This window comes from Tamandua tetradactyla, chromosome X (assembly GCF_023851605.1).
Source record: "Tamandua tetradactyla isolate mTamTet1 chromosome X, mTamTet1.pri, whole genome shotgun sequence".
In the NCBI taxonomy this organism is placed as follows: Eukaryota; Metazoa; Chordata; class Mammalia; order Pilosa; family Myrmecophagidae; genus Tamandua; species Tamandua tetradactyla.
In genome coordinates, this window is record NC_135353.1 from 119,334,578 (window position 1) to 119,351,356 (window position 16,779).

General features: G+C 35.5%; 1 pseudogene; it reads left to right on the top strand.

The window, feature by feature from the left end:
• The first annotated feature begins 455 nt into the window (after window positions 1-455).
• Window positions 456-556, top strand: LOC143672338 (U6 spliceosomal RNA; annotated as a pseudogene).
• The last annotated feature ends 16,223 nt before the right edge of the window (window positions 557-16,779 follow it).

Below are 16,779 nucleotides of genomic sequence, written 5' to 3' on the forward strand. Positions count from 1 at the left end.
GTTGGTTATTCTATTCCTGAGGCTCCAGGTAACATCTGGCCTTTAGGCTTACCCCTCTTCACCCAGTTATAACCTGCTTCTCATTAAAATGTCTCCTATATTTAGTGTCTGTTGATTCTTCCCTCAAACAGTCTTTACTATCTCGGTTGCAAAATGATTTTTCAACTTCAGCCTCCCACCTTCCAAATCCTGCCCAACTGAAATCACAAAGTTGACCCTATATCCACTACATGAATGAAACAAACTTAATGACACCTATATCAGTTGAAATGCTTTGAGCTGAGACTACATATGTCTAACCAATTCTCATTTTAGACAATAAAGACATTTCATTATCTCACATAAAAAGTGTGAAAGCCAGTCAATTCCAGTGTTGCTTAATTCAGCAACTCAATGATGACGTCATAAATGACCCAGGATCTTTCCATCTATAAGTATGTAAAAATGTCTCTCCTTTCTTCAACAGCACATATTCCCTAAAATTGAAATAATATAGAGATTACCATGGCCCCTATATGAAGATGACACCTGAATTCATGAAACATTTCACATTCTTCTCAAGTATCTTCTTTTTAGTGAGGCTGTCCCAGATAACCCTATTAAAGATTACAATCCCAATCCTTACATTCCCTCTCTTCCTTCCCTGCTTCATTTTTCTCCATATCATATATTGTCATCAGGCATACCCTATATTTTATCTATTTCCTCTCTCCCACACTAAAATAAAAACTCCGTGAAGGCAGAGAGATTATAGTCTGTTTTGTTTTCTCTAGTATCTCCATTATCTAGAACAGTGCCTGGAACAAAAGATGTATTCAAAAAAATGTTTATTGAATGACGGAGCAGCCACAAAATGGTTGTGGGAGCACTAAACTTCACATCCTCAAACAACAACATTCCAAACAGAAAGAAAAGGGCATGAGACAAAAGGGGGCTGCTTCCTTCCAAGCTTACAATTTCTCTCAGAGAGCATAATCTTTCTCAGAAAACTCACAATAGACTTTCCCTAAGTCTCACTGACCAGAATTGAGCCACATGTTCACCGTATGTCCCACTAGGCAGACGAGAATGGGAATGTAATGATTGGCTTAAACCAATAATGATTTGTCTTCCAGGGCATTGAACAAAGAGCCACTCTAGGTTCTTCCTTTAGTAAGGAGGTAGGGAACATGTGAGTCTGACATGTGAGCAACCTACAATGTTTGCCATAATAACTGAGTATGCTCTTGAAAACATCTTCTAACCCCTGCACTCTCTTCCCCTTCATCAAAGACAGCCCTCCTCTATCTGGGCAGCTCCCATATGTCCTTTGTATTTTTCCTAAAAGTAATTCTCTACATACCCAGTGCCCAGATCTTGGTCTCTGATGCCATTCACTACTCAAAGAAGCCAGGGTTGCCAAACCTTCTCCAGAGCTGGAGAAGGGTCGGTACAAGTTGAACCTGGAACATCTAATTATGCCAGTAAGTAAGGGAATACTCAAGATAGTGATAACAGCTTGTTGCAGGAACACAAGAGGCAAACTGAAGGGGTTCCCACTGTCCAAATGTGGACAAATTTGAGCACCAAAATAATTAAGAACCATGATAAATTATAGACTATTGAAAAATAGGAATCCGTGAATTCCTAGTGATAATAAAAAGATAAAGGGGGAAAGGGTTGGCTTGTGCTTATAATAGAACACCAAGAGCTGACTGATAAATGCAGAGGGAGTACTGGAGTTGGAAAAATCATTATTTTGCAACCATCATGGTAAACATTGGCCCAGGCAAGGATCACTGGATACTAAATCTAGGGTACATTTTAATGCAGATCAAGTTATCTTCAGGCTCTTACAGTGTTTTCCTATATATTTTAAGAGACAAAATAGTAATTATACAATGAAATGATTGGACAATACCTTGATTAGGTAACTAAAATTAAAATAACCAATGAGGGGCAGATGGACATCATATGCCTCAAATACTATACCTTAAGAATGACATAGCATCATTTATTTGCTATTCCAGTCTTAAATACATAACCTGAATCTTACCATGAGGAAACATAAGGCAAATACAATAAGGAGCAGTATATTTTTAAAAAGATGTGGGGATGGAGAGACTGTATTCTTCAAAAATGCTAATGTCATAAAAGAAAGAAATGCTGTGGAAATATTCTAGATCAAAGGAAAATAAAGAGACATGATAACTAAATGCAATACTTTACCCTAGACTGAATACTGTACTGATAGAAACAAAAAATGTTATATATATATATATAATTGTCAGAACTGGAATATGAAATATTACATGTGTGGACTATGGAAAGCAGATTATATTAAAGTACTATATCAGTGTTAAATTTAATGACGTTGACAACTCTACTGTGATTATGTAAGAAAATACTAGAGTATTTAGGAAAAAACTGGCCATGATATATGCAAGATACTCTTATGCATATATCTATCGAGATATATAGATAGATAGATAGAGAGAGAGAGAGATAAATAGACTATATATAGATGACGTGATAATAGACAGTTATAGAGGTTTAAAAAAGTAGATAAACTGATGGAATGAGCAAATGATAAAGCAAATGGGGAAAATGTTAGCAGTGGGTAAATCTGGGTAAAGGGTATATGAGTGTTCTTTATACAATTCCTATTCTTGCAACTTTTCTGCAAAGTTGAAAATATATCCGAATAAAATATTACAAAAGTACAATTCATGACCCATTCCATTCTGTCTAGAAGATTTACCTTTGTAGAAGCTCTCAGGGCTCCAGAATAGTGAAGGATGTCACTTGTGTATCTGTATGTTTTAGCAAATATAAACTCACTTAAATTATTTGTGGAAGATCTTCCAGGAGAAAAATCATTATTTAACAAATATTGACTGTGTGTCAGGCACTGTGCTACATACATGTTATGATACAAAGATGACTAAGGCAAGTTCCCTGACATTAAGGAGTTCATAAACAGTCATGTAAGCTTTGTGTAAAGTGCTAACATTAGAGGTATGCACAATTTTAGGATAATCCAGAAAAGAGATATCTTATTCAGCCAGGGATGGGAGACATAGGTAGCAAATGCATGTGGAAAGATCAGGAAATGTTTGCCAAAGAAGACTCAAGAGTTAAGCCTTGAAGGGATTAGCATAGTGGATGATGGGGAAGGGGGAAAGACATTTTTGACACAGAGAAATAAATAAAGGAGGTAAAGTAGTAGTTAAAAATGTAGCTCTGAAACCAGACTTGGCTCAAATATTGAATCTGTCCACTTACTCACTACACAACATTAGGACGTTCCGTGTGTCAATTTCCTCATCTGCATTAGGGAGATGATGGCAGTGACACCAGAGAACCCCCAGGAGTTGTCCAAGATATCCAGATCTCAACCAGGGGCTGATGCCATGAAGGTCTTTGACTAAGTTTCAAGAAAAAATTGAAGGACTAGTTGGTTGAAGTAGCAAGAAAGGGTTTTTTACAAAGCAAAAGTACATACTTAAGGAGGGAAGTGTGGGCAATCCCCAAGGGAAGAGAAACACCCCCTGAGGTTGGAGCTTCTCCTCTATATATGTCTCTCCCCCTTCTTTCTGGTATGTTAATAAGGATGTTCAGTCCACAATCGCCTATTGGTTCTGGTTTTATGAAGTGAGGATGAGTGAGTTGTGGCCTTCTATTGACCATTTTTGGGTCTGGACCAGTATGAAGACTAGGTGTGTATATGTCGAAAGGAATTTCCTGTTGTTTTATTCTTTGTTAGTTAGGGATCTTAGGGTCACTTTCCCCTCCCTCTTTCTATCTAACTGCCTCAGCAGTACCTACTACATAGTATAGTTGCTAATGATTAAGTTACAGGAACTGATACATTTAAGTCACCACCTGGAACATAATAAGTGCCCAATAAGTATTAGCTCAGTTCATGCTGCTTTCAGAAAATTAAAAGCTTCAGTCAAAAGAGGACAGGTTCCTGTCAGGGAATGTAGTAAGAAGGAAGATAGGATGTGATGCCAAGCTCAGGAATTTGTACTTTAGTCTAAAGTCAGGGAGAAGTTATAGAAAGGTTTAAATGAGTTCATCCAATTTGCGTTTTAGAAAAGTTCCTCTGGCTTAGAGAACAAAGCAGGTTAAGAATGGAGGCAGGGAAGTCAGTTAAGAGGTCATTGTATCCGTGCAGAAGAGAAGAGATGAGAGTATGAGAAGACTAGTGGAGCAGAGTGTTTAGATAAAATAGAACATATTCAAGAAACATTGTCAAGGTAAATGTTTGGACACCAGGGTGGATAAGGGTTACATTTTCTGAGATAGGGAACAGAGAAGGACCAAAATTTTGCAAGTGAGGAACAGAGATGATGATTGATTTTATCCATTGTGAGCTTGAAGGGCCTGTAGGACATCCAAGTACAAATGTCCAACAGAAGGTGGGATATACAAGGCTGGGATTTACTATCACATAACACTCATAAAGCAAATTCTTAACACTTCCTAGCTGTGTGGTCTTTAACTAGCTACAGAACTTTGCTACATCTCCATTTATCCCATGAACTGGTTTAAATTTGTTATGTACCCCAGAAAAGTCTTGTTCTTCTAATCCATACTTGTGAGTGCAGACCTGATATGGGTGGGACCTTTAGATTAGGTTGTTTCCATAGAGATATGACCCACCCAGTTCAAGGTGAGTCTTAATCCATTCCTGAAGCCCTTTACGAGAGAGAGCCAAGAGAAGCTAAGAGGGAAAGAAATGCCCACAGGAGAAGCCAGAAGGACTCATAGGAGCTGGGAGAGCCATTTTGAAACCAACCCAGGAGAGAACTGCCAGCAGACATCGCCATGTGCCTTCCCATGGGACAGAGGAGCCCCGGATGCCAACTGCCTTTCCTCTGAGAAGGCATCCTCTTGTTGGTTCCTTAATTTGGACATTTTCATGGCCTTAGAATTGTAACTTGTATCTTAATAAATACACTTTGTAAAAGCCAATCCATTTCTGGTATATTGCATTCTGGCAGCTTCAGCAAACCAAAACACCCCATTAGAAAATGATTGTGGTGATTAAAATGTCCTTGTTAAGTGAAAGACATTCAATAAAGTGTAAAATATGATATAAATGCCAAATATTTTTATCTTGAGAAGGGTTGGCACAGAGGACAAATTCCCAATTCTTGGATGAGCTTTTAGAAAACTTTAGGAAACCTTTGCCCTCTGGGTGAATAAAAAGAACCAAGAATACAGAGGAACAGCCCTGACTGCCATTAACCTGTGTTTCTCTCCCCTATTAATTTACCTTGACTAAAATTAGCTGGTCAGAGGCTTGAAAATGAGTTTTAAATGGGTTTAAAAAAGTCAGAGGCCAATACTTGAGGTAGAATTCAAAGATTCTGGGGGTATGAATCTTTACTGAGATTCAGCCAACTTCCTGAGACAATGGTTAAATTCCAAACCCTGCCTAGAGGCAGCCTCACAAGGCCTTTGCAAATACTTACTTCTTATCTACCTTTACAGAGCTAAGCGTGGTTCGTAAATTCAAAGACCATGCATACAACAGTGGCTCTAATTCTCTGCACCACAAACTTTTCTCTGCAAATACCTAGGGTTTGTTTACAAACATTTGCCCTTTCTCCAATGCTCTGCTTTGTAATTTTCCTGTGGATGTCCTCCACAGCTCCCCTAGCAATCCCCCAGATTCTCTTAGAGCAGCGAATACAGAATTAGCACTTTACGCCGCAAAAGTGACTTTATTTGTAGGATGTAGGATATCTGGAGAGTAAGAGTATAATCTTTCTATTCAGTTAAGCTTGGTGTAAATTCACTTATAAATTGGTATTTTATTGGGCTGGTGTTTTTGTTGCATCCTCAGATCTTGTGACACTGATCCTTGACTCAATCATCTTTGAATCTTTGAATCTATGGGCTCAATGTATACACTAGTTTCTCAAAATATCTGTCACTCTCTGTGTGAGTGATAAGGTGCTTCACTTTCCTCATCTGTAAAACAAAGAAATTAATACTTAATTTACGGCATTGTTTTGAAGTTTAAATAAGGTTAATTATTGAAAGTGCCTACCTAGAACATTCATCCGAAAATAAAACTCATTAGGAACCTACTATGTGCAGACTCTGCTCTATGCATTGAGCATACATCAAAGAACAAAGACAAAAATTCATAGCCTCATGGAGTTGATACTCTAGTGGATGGAGTCTGACAAACAACTAAATAAACCAAATGTATAGTATGACAGATGATGATAGGTGCTATGGAGAAAAATGAGACAGCATGGAAGCTAAGCAAATGCCAGTTGGGATTGGAGATCAGACATAGTAAGTGCTCCAAAATGATAGTAATTTCTGTTAGGTCTCTATACTTCAAGTGTTACTTGGATTCAGATCCTAAGTGCTTTCAACAGTTCAAAAACATATATGAAAATCTAACTATGGATCAGCCCGCTCTAGGTTTTGAAGGGTATAAAGATGAACAAGGCACAATCCAGGCCTTGAGGGTCATTTCGATATACTGTAGTAAGTGAACACACACCGGTGGGGAATGCATAAAGTGGAGGAGTGTCATTTAGCACAGCCAGTGGTTAGGAAAGCCTTTCTGGAGGTAGCGATGCCAGACATGAGACCAAGGACTTGCAGGAAAAGAAATGGGAAAAGCATAATTGGCAGAAGAAAAATATGAGCAAGGTCACAAAGCCATGCACATTTCCTGAAAATGGACACATAAATATAGAGATAATATGGGATAAAAACAGCACAACGAGGGGAAAAAAAAGGACATAGGAGCAGAAAATGCATATGCCATTGAAGCCATCAGTTTCTTTTCAAAATAACAGGTTATTGATGTAGGTTGTTTAATACAAATCCTAGGGTAACAACAAAGAAAATCTTTTAAAAATGGATAGAAACAGAAATTAGAAAGACATCAGACAAATACATCACAAAAGATCAACTATATTTAGAAGGTCTCAATAGAGGAAAAGAGATGCAAAAAAGATGTAACATAAAAACCAAAGGACAAAATTTCTAAAAGAAGAACTGCCTTTAGGGTAATAAATGAATGCTAATGTGTTAAACACCGCAATCAAAGATGCAGATTGGCAGAAGTGATAAAAAAAACATGATCCAATTATATGTTATTCATAACAGACTAACCTTAGACCCAAAGACAGAAATAGGTTAAAAGTGAAAGGATAGAAAGAGATATCCCTTGCAAACAGTAACCAAAAAAGAGCTGGAGTGTCTAGACTAATATCAGCCAAAGTAGACTTTAAACCAAAAGCTGTTATAAGATACCAAAAAAGACATTAAATATTAATAAAAGGGTCAATCCACAAGGAAGAAATAATCTAAATATTTATGCCCTTAGCCATGGTGCCCCAAAATACCTGAAGCAAACATTGCCAAAACAGAAGAGAGAAATAGACGTCTCTACAATAACAGTTGGAAACTTCAATACAACACTCTCATCATTGGATAGAACATCTAGACAGATGATCAATAAAGAAACAGATCATTGGAATAAGATGATAAATGAACCAGACCTAACAAACATACAAAACATTGCACCACAAAACAGCAGGTTATACATTCTTCTCAAGTACACATGTATTGTTCTCCAGGATAGACCACATGTTGGCTCGCAAAACAATTTTCAATAAATTTAGAAACATTGAAATTATACAAAGCATCATCTTTGACCATAAAGGAATGAATCTGGAAATCAATAACAAGCAGAGAACTGGAAAATATACAAATATATGGAAGGTAAATAACATTCTTAAACAATCAATGGTCAAAGAAGAAATTACAAGGGAAATAAGGAGATATCTTGCGATAAAGGAAAACAAAACCACAACACACCAAAGTTTATGGGATGCATTGAATAGGGTGTTGAGTGGGAAATTTATAGTGCTACATGTTTACATTAAAAATGAGCTAAAATCTAACACCTAACTGCACACCTGGAGAAACTGGAAAAAGAACAATGAACTAAGTAAAGAAAGAAATAACAGAGATTAGAGAAGAAATAAATGAAATTGAGACTAGAAAAACAATAGAGAGTACTTACGAAACCGAAAGTTATTTCTTTGAAAAGATCTATAAAATTGACAATCCCATACTTAGACTGACAAAAGATAAAAGATAAAATATGCAAATAAATAAATCAGAAACAAGAGAGGGCATTACTCCTGACCCAACAGAAATAAAAATGACCATAAATAGATACTATGAACAACTGTATGGCAATAAATAAGACAATCTAGATGAAATCAACAAATTCCTAGAAACACATAAACAACCTACACTGACTTTAGAAAAAATAGAAGATATCAACAGAGCAATTACAAGTAAAGAGATTGATTAGTCATTAAAAACCTCCACAAAAGGAAAAGCCCAGGATGAGATGACTTTACAGGTGTATTCTACCAAACAATCCAAGAATTAATGCTAATCCTGGTCAAAGTCTTCCAAAAATTTAAAGAGGAGGGAAAGCAATGTAACTCATTCCATGAGGTAACATCACGGTAATATGAAAGCCAGATAAAAATATTACAAGAACAAAATTACAGACCAATTTATTTGATGAACATGCATGGAAAAATACTCAACAAAATGCTAGCAAATCAAATCCAACAGCACATTAAAAGAAGTATACTCCATGATCAAGTGGGTTTTATCCCAGGTATGCAAAGGTGGTTCAACATAAAAAATTAATATAATACATACACCCCATTAACAAAAAGAAGGGATAAAACCACATGATCATCTCAATTGATGCAGAAAAGGCATTTGACAAAATCCAGCATTCTTTCTTGATAAAAACACTTAGAATCCTAGGAATAGGATACCTCTTTTACATGAAAAAGGGCATATATGAAAACCCACAGCTAATATCAAACTCAAAGATGAAAGATGAATGCTTTCCCTCTGTTTTTCACCACCACTATTCAACATTGTACTGGAAGTTCTAGCCAGAACAGTTAGGCAAAAATACATATATACATGCCCATATACATATATACATATATGACATCTAAATTGCAAAGTAAGAAGTGATACTTTCACTATTTGCATATAATATGATCCTATGTATAGAAAGTCCAAAAATAATCTTCAACAAAGCCACTAAAGATAATAAAAGAATTCAGCCAAGTGGTGGGGTACAAGATCACCACGCAAAAATCAGTATTGTTTCTATACAGTAGTAATGAATAATCTGAGGAAGAAACCAAGGAAAAAACTCATTTATAATAGCACTTAAACAAACTAAATATCTAGGAATAAATTTAACCAAGGACATAAAGGACTTAAACACAGAAAACTACAAAAGTTTACTAAAAGAATTCAAAGAAAATCTAAATAAATGGAAGGACATTCCATGCTCATAGATTGGAAAACTAAATATTAGTAAGACGTCAGTTCTACCAAAATTGATTTACAAAGTCAATATAATCCCAATCAAAATTCTAATAGCATACATTGCAGAAATGGAAAAGCTAATTACCAAATTTATTTGGAAAGGTAAGGGACCCCAAAGAGCCAAAAACATCTTGAAAAAGAACAAAGTTTGCAGACTCACACTTTCTGACTTTAACATTATTACAAAGGTACAGTGGTCAAAAGAGTATGGTACTGGCATAAGGACAGTTGTAGTAACTAAAGGAATTAAACTGAGAGTTCAGAAACAGACCCTCACACTTATGGACAATTGATTTTGGAAAAGGCTGACAAGTTAGCTCAACTGGGGAAGAACAGTCTCTTCAATAAAGGTTTCTTGGAGTAGTGGATAATCATATGCAAAGAATGAAGGAGGACCCCTGTCTCATACCATATACAAAAATTAACTCAAAATGGATCAACAACCTTAATATAAGAACTGGCCTATAAAACTCCTAGAAGAAAATGTAGGGAAGCATCTTCAGGATCTTGTGTTTAGAATGGTTTCTTAGACTTTACAACCAAAGCACAAGCAACAACAGAAAAAAAAATAGATTAATGGGACTTCAACAAAAGTAAAGTGCTTGTGCATCAAAAGACTTTATCATGAAAATGAAAAGACAACCTATTCAATGTGATAAAATATTTAGAAACCACATATCTGATAAGGGTTTAATATCCAGAATGTATAAACAAATTCTACAACTCAACAATAAAAAGACAAACAGCCCAATTTAAAAATGGCCAAAAGTTTTGAATAGACATTTCTCCAAAGAGGAAATAAATATGGCTAAAAAGCACCCAAATAAGTGATCAAAATCATTAGCTATTAAGGAAATTCAAATCTAAATCACAGTGCAAAACCATTTCACACACACTAGAATGGCTACTATTAAAAAAAAAAACAGAAAAACTACAAATGTTGGACAGGTTTTTGAGAAATAGGGACACTCATTCATTACTGGTGGGACTGTAAAATGGTGCAGCTGCTAAGGACAACTCACAGTTTGTCAGTCCCTCAGAAAGCAAGGGATAGAGTTACCATATGACCTGGCAATCCCTCTACAAGGTATATACCCAAAATAATTGAAAGTAAGGATTCGAGCAGATATTTGCACACCAATATTCATAATGGCATTATTCACTATTGCCAATAAATGGAAGCAACCCAAGTGTCTATCAACCCATGAATGGATAAACAAAATGTGGTATATGCATACAATGGAATATTGTTCAGCCATAAAAAGGAATGAATTCCTGAAGTATGGGACAACTTAGATGAATCTTGAAGATATTAAGCTGAGTGAGATAAGTCAGACACAAAAGGACAAATATTACATGATCTTACTGTTATGCACTAATTACAATAAGCAAACTCATAGAGTTAGAATCTAGAATATAGGTTACCAGCTGCATTGGGGGTAGTAAATGGAAAGTTAGTGCTTAAATTGTACAGAGTATTTATTTGTGGCTGATTGTAAGATTTTGAATCTGGATGGTGGTTTCGTTGGTACAACATTGTGAGTGTAAGTAACAGCAATGAATTATATGTGTGAATGTGTTGAAAAGGGGAAATTGTAGGTCATAAATATATTAAGAGAATACAAATTAAAAGCTAAAACATAGGACTGTACAGTGAACTCTTTTGTAAATGATGGACTACAGTAACTAGAGTTATAATAGTACAATTATAAAAATGTTCTTTCGTGAATTATAACAAATATGGAAACTAATGAAAGGTGATAATAATAGGGTGGTACATGGGGAAAATACACCTTACTGTAAACTATGGACTATAGTTAAAAGTACAGTTATAATATTCTTTCATCAGTTGTATCATAGGTACCACAGTAATGCAACATGTCAATAATTGGGGGTTATTGGAGTATATAGGAATGCTATGAGTTTTCTGTAAGCCTACAGTTTCTTCAATTAAAATAAAAAATGTTTAATGCAAAGTCAATCCACAATACAATGGATAAAGTACAGTACCACTGCGCAATGCAATATCATTCAGCAATTAGAATTAGTGGTCTCGTTCATGAGTAATCAAGAAGGGGTTTGGGCAATGTAAATGTTTTATTTATTGATCTGGGTTCTCATTACATTGGTATGATTACTTTGCAAAATTCTGCATGTGTATTATCCTTAAAGAAATGTAATTTAACTACCTTAACTACCAATACTCTCGTTTTTTTTATTTTATTTTTTTATTTTTTATTATTTTTTTATCAATTAAAGAAAAAAAAAGAAATTAACACAACATTTAGAAATCATTCCATTCTACATATGCAATCAGTAATTCTTAACATCATCACATAGATGCATGATCATCATTTCTTAGTACATTTGCATCGACTTAGGAAAAGAACTAGCAAACAACAGAAAAAGATATAGAATGTTAATATAGAGAAAAAAATAAAAATAATAATAGTAAAAAAAAGAAAAGGAAAAAGAAAGAAAAACAAGACACAAACAAACAAACAAACAGAAAAAAAAAACCTATAGCTCAGATGCAGCTTCATTCAGTGTTTTAACATGGTTACTTTACAATAAGGTATTATTGTGCTGTCCATTTTTGAGTTTTTGTATCTAGTCCTGTTGCACAGTCTGTATCCCTTCAGCTCCAATTACCCATTATCTTACCCTGTTTCTACTCCTGCTGGTCTATGTTACCAATAACATATTCCAAGTTTATTCTCGAATGTCGGTTCATATCAGTGGGACCATACAGTATTTGTCTTTTAGTTTTTGGCTAGACTCACTCAGTATAATGTTCTCTAGGTCCATCCATGTTATTATATGCTTCATAAGTTTATTCTGTCTTAAAGCTGCATAATATTCCATCGTATGTATATACCACAGTTTGTTTAGCCACTCGTCTGTTGATGGACATTTTGCCTGTTTCCATCTCTTTGCAATTGTAAATAACGCTGCTATAAACATTGGTGTGCAAATGTCCATTTGTGTCTTTGCCCTTAAGTCCTTTGAGTAGATGCCTAGCAATGGTATTGCTGGGTCGTATGGCAATTCTATATTCAGCTTTTTGAGGAACCGCCAAACTGCCTTCCACAGTGGTTGCACCATTTGACATTCCCACCAACAGTGGATAAGTGTGACTCTTTCTCCACATCCTCTCCAGCACTTGTCATTTTCTGTTTTGTTGATAATGGCCATTCTGGTGGGTGTGAGATGATATCTCATTGTGGTTTTGATTTGCATTTCTCTAATGGCCAGGGACATTGAGCATCTCTTCATGTGCCTTTTGGCCATTTGTATTTAATCTTCTGAGAGGTGTCTGTTCAAGTCTTTTTCCCATTTTGTAATTGGGTTGGCTGTCTTTTTGTTGTTGAGTTGAACAATCTCTTTATAAATTCTGGATACTAGACCTTTATCTGATATGTCATTTTCAAATATTGTCTTCCATTGTATAGGCTGTCTTTCTACTTTCTTGATGAAGTTCTTCGATGCACAAAAGTGTTTAATTTTGAGGAGCTTCCATTTATTTCTTTCTTTCTTCAGTGCTCTTGCTTTAGGTTTAAGGTCCATAAAACCACCTCCAATTGTAAGATTCATAAGATATCTCCCTACATTTTCCTCTAACTGTTTTATGGTCTTAGACCTAATGTTTAGATCTTTGATCCATCTTGAGTTAACTTTTGTATAGGGTGTGAGATATGGGTCTTCTTTCATTCTTTTGCATATGGATATCCAGTTCTCTAGGCACCATTTATTGAAGAGACTGTTCTGTCCCAGGTGAGTTGGCTTGACTGCCTTATCAAAGATCAAATGTCCATAGATGAGAGGGTCTATATCTGAGCACTCTATTCGATTCCATTGGTCGATATATCTATCTTTATGCCAATACCATGCTGTTTTGACCACTGTGGCTTCATAATATGCCTTAAAGTCAGGCAGTGCAAGACCTCCAGCTTCGTTTTTTTTCCTCAAGATGTTTTTAGCAATTTGGAGCACACTGCCCTTCCAGATAAATTTGCTTATTGGTTTTTCTATTTCTGAAAAATAAGTTGTTGGGACTTTGATTGGTATTGCATTGAATCTGTAAACCAATTTAGGTAGGATTGACATCTTAACTATATTTAGTCTTCCAATCCATGAACACAGTATGCCCTTCCATCTATTTAGGTTTTCTGTGATTTCTTTTAACAGTTTTTTGTAGTTTTCTTTGTATAGGTTTTTTGTTTCTTTAGTTAAATTTATTCCTAGGTATTTTATTCTTTTAGTTGCAATTGTAAATGGGATTCGTTTCTTGATATCCCCCTCAGCTTGTTCATTACTAGTGTATGGAAATGCTACAGATTTTTGAATGTTGATCTTGTAACCTGCTACTTTGCTGTACTCATTTATTAGCTCTAGTAGTTTTGTTGTGGATTTTTCCGGGTTTTCGACGTATAGTATCATATCGTCTGCAAACAGTGATAGTTTTACTTCTTCCTTTCCAATTTTGATGCCTTGTATTTCTTTTTCTTGTCTAATTACTCTGGCTAGAACCTCCAACACGGTGTTGAATAATAGTGGTGATAATGGACATCCTTGTCTTTTTCCTGATCTTAGGGGGAAAGTTTTCAATTTTTCCCCATTGAGGATGATATTAGCTGTGGGTTTTTCATATATTCCCTCTATCATTTTAAGGAAGTTCCCTTGTATTCCTATCTTTTGAAGTGTTTTCAACAGGAAAGGATGTTGAATCTTGTCAAATGCCTTCTCTGCATCAATTGAGATGATCATGTGATTTTTCTGCTTTGATTTGTTGATATGGTGTATTACATTAATTGATTTTCTTATGTTGAACCATCCTTGCATACCTGGGATGAATCCTACTTGGTCATGATGTATAATTCTTTTAATGTGTTGTTGGATTCGATTTGCTAGAATTTTATTGAGGATTTTTGCATTTATATTCATTAGAGAGATTGGTCTGTAGTTTTCTTTTTTTGTAATATCTTTGCCTGGTTTTGGTATGAGGGTGATGTTGGCTTCATAGAACGAATTAGGTAGCTTTCCCTCCACTTTGATTTTTTTGAAGAGTTTGAGCAGAGTTGGTACTAATTCTTTCTGGAATGTTTGATAGAATTCACATGTGGAGCCGTCTGGTCCTGGACTTTTCTTTTTAGGAAGCTTTTGAATGACTGATTCAATTTCTTGACTTGTGATTGGTTTGTTGAGGTCATCTATGTCTTCTTGAGTCAAAGTTGTTTGTTCATGTCTTTCCAGGAACCTGTCCATTTCATCTAAATTGTTGTATTTATTAGCGTAAAGTTGTTCATAGTATCCTGTTATTACCTCCTTTATTTCTGTGAGGTCAGTAGTTATGTCTCCTCTTCCATTTCTGATCTTATTTATTTGCATCCTCTCTCTTCTTCTTTTTGTCAATCTTGCTAAGGGCCCATCAATCTTATTGATTTTCTCATAGAACCAACTTCTGGTCTTATTGATTTTCTCTATTGTTTTCATGTTTTCAATTTCATTTATTTCTGCTCTGATCTTTGTTATTTCTTTCCTTTTGCTTGCTTTGGGATTAGTTTGCTGTTCTTTCTCCAGTTCTTCCAAGTGGACAGTTAATTCCTGCATTTTTGCTTTTTCTTCTTTTCTGATATAGGCATTTAGGGCAATAAATTTCCCTCTTAGCACTGCCTTTGCTGCGTCCCATAAGTTTTGAAATGTTGTGTTTTCATTTTCATTCGCCTCGAGGTATTTGCTAATTTCTCTAGCAATTTCTTCTTTGACCCAGTCGTTGTTTAAGAGTGTGTTGTTGAGCCTCCACGTATTTGTGAATTTTCTGGCACTCCACCTATTTGATTTCCAACATCATTCCTTTATGGTCCGAGAAAGTGTTGTGTATGATTTCAATCTTTTTAAATTTGTTAAGACTTGCTTTGTGACCCAGCATATGGTCTATCTTTGAGAATGATCCATGAGCACTTGAGAAAAAGGTGTATCCTGCTGATGTGGGATGTAATGTCCTATAAATGTCTGTTAAGTTTAGCTCATTTATAGTAATATTCAGATTCTCTATTTCTTTATTGATCCTCTGTCTAGATGTTCTGTCCATTGATGAGAGTGGTGAATTGAAGTCTCCAACTATTATGGTATATGAGTCTATTTCCCTTTTCAGTGTTTGCAGTGTATTCCTCACGTATTTTGGGGCATTCTGGTTCGGTGCATAAATATTTATGATTGTTATGTCTTCTTGTTTAATTGTTCCTTTTATTAGTATATAGTGTCCTTCTTTGTCTCTTTTAACTGTTTTACATTTGAAGTCTAATTTGTTGGATATTAGTATAGCCACTCCTGCTCTTTTCTGGTTGTTATTTGCATGAAATATCTTTTCCCAACCTTTCACTTTCAACCTATGTTTATCTTTGGGTCTAAGATGTGTTTCCTGTAGACAGCATATAGAAGGATCCTGTTTTTTAATCCATTCTGCCAATCTATGTCTTTTGATTGGGGAATTCAGTCCAGTAACATTTAGTGTTATTACTGTTTGGATAATATTTTCCTCTAACATTTTGCCTTTTGTATTATATATATCATATCTGACTTTCCTTCTTTCTACACTCTTCTCCATACCTCTCTCTTCTGTCTTTTTGTATCTGACTCTAGTGCTCCCTTTAGTATTTCTTGCAGAGCTGGTCTCTTGGTCACAAATTCTCTCAGTGACTTTTTGTCTGAGAATGTTTTAATTTCTCCCTCATTTTTGAAGGATAATTTTGCTGGATATAGGAGTCTTGGTTGGCAGTTTTTCTCTTTTAGTAATTTAAATATATCATCCCACTGTCTTCTAGCTTCCATGGTTTCTGCTGAGAAATCTAAACATAGTCTTATTGGGTTTCCCTTGTATGTGATGGATTGTTTTTCTCTTGCTGCTTTCAAGATCCTCTCTTTCTCTTTGACCTCTGACATTCTAACTAGTAAGTGTCTTGGAGAACGCCTATTTGGGTCTAATCTCTTTGGGGTGCGCTGCACTTCTTGGATCTGTAATTTTAGGTCTTTCATAAGAGTTGGGAAATTTTCAGTGATAATTTCTTCCATTAGTTTTTCTCCTCCTTTTCCCTTCTCTTCTCCTTCTGGGACACCCACTACACGTATATTTGTGCGGTTCATATTGTCCTTGAGTTCCCTGATCCCCGTTCAAATTTTTCCATTCTTTTCCCAATAGTTTCTGTTTCTTTTTGGAATTCAGATGTTCCATCCTCCAAATCACTAATTCTATCTTCTGTCTCTTTAAATCTACCATTGTAGGTATCCATTGTTTTTTCCATCTTTTCTACTTTATCCTTCACTCCCATAAGTTCTGTGATTTGTTTTTTCAGTTTTTCTATTTCTTCTTTTTGTGCAGCC